Below are 1300 nucleotides of genomic sequence, written 5' to 3'. Positions count from 1 at the left end.
ACCTCTCGGGCAACTTCCCTGTACAGCTCTGTTTTGCTTTTTTTTGTCTGTTACTTCAGCTGGCTTTTTCTCTACTGTCATGGTACGATGCCTGTTTCAGGTACTGCAGTCAATTACAGCTGTATCAACTCTGACTAGTTCAGTGGTGTTTGTGGAGGTGAAGTACTGCTTTTTGGACTTATAGTAGAAACCTGGCAAGTGCTACGTATTTCTTTCCAGCCACCTTCCTAAGCTGGGAGGTGGCAGCTGATGTGTGCTGTGCGTGTGACAGGGCTTTCTGCTCGGAGCACAAATTCAAAAGTTGCTTTGCTCTGCAAGGTGTCTGGTGACTGCCTTCTGTGACAGGACATCGTGGTCCTGTCACATGGCTTAGATCCCACAGGTAGTATTTCTTGAAACTATTTAAGAAAAAAAAAAAAGGAGGCAGTTCATAGAATCATAGAATCATAGAATGGTTTGGGTTGGAAGGGACCTTAAAGATCATCTAGTTCCAACCCCCCTGCATGGGCAGGGACACCTTGCACCAGACCAGGTTGCTCAAAGCCTCATCCAGCCTGGCCTTGGACACTTCCAGGGATGGGGCATCCACAGCTTCTCTGGGCAACCTGTCCCAGTGCCTCCCCACCCTCTCCGTGAAGAACTTCTTCCTGATATCTAATCTAACCCTCCCTGTTTTCAATTTGTACCCATTCCCCCTTGTCCTGTCACTACAGGCTCTTGTAAAAAGTCCTCTCCCAGCACCCTTGTAGGCCCTTCAGATACTGGAAAGCTGCAATGAGTTCTCCTCGGAGCCTTGTTGCAGGTTTTCTGGGAATTGGAGCAGTAGGCATCTTCCTCTCATGTGAGACTGTCATGTGCTTGCGCTCAATGTGATTTCATGGAGTTAATGTCAAGCATATCTCAGTGCTACAAAAAAGATAAATCTATAGTGCTTAAAACAAAGAAATGTCATTTTTTTTTGTTTTTTTTTTTTTTTTTTACTTTCTACTTATTCCAAATCTTTTGTGTTTTAGAATGGTGTAGTTACATGTTCTGTTGGGTTTGTATGGGGAAATGTGTGGCTACAGGGGTGGCTCCTGTGAGAAGCTGCCAGAAGCTTCACTGCCTCTGAGTCAGACCTGCCTCTGGTTACAGCCAAGCACATCAGTGAGGTAGTAGCGCCTCTGGGATAACATTTTTAAGAGGGAAGAAAGAAACTACTGGGGAACCAGCCGCAGAGAGAGGAGTGGGATGTGAGAGACACCAAGGCAGCCCCCCAGGTCAGTGCAGAAGGTGGGGAGGACGTGCCCAGAGCAGAGGG

Source organism: Eurypyga helias, unplaced genomic scaffold, assembly GCF_000690775.1.
Source record: "Eurypyga helias isolate BGI_N326 unplaced genomic scaffold, ASM69077v1 scaffold34117, whole genome shotgun sequence".
Lineage (NCBI taxonomy): Eukaryota > Metazoa > Chordata > Aves > Eurypygiformes > Eurypygidae > Eurypyga > Eurypyga helias.
The sequence above is the reverse complement of the archived record's forward strand: the minus strand, read 5'-3'. Positions refer to the sequence as shown.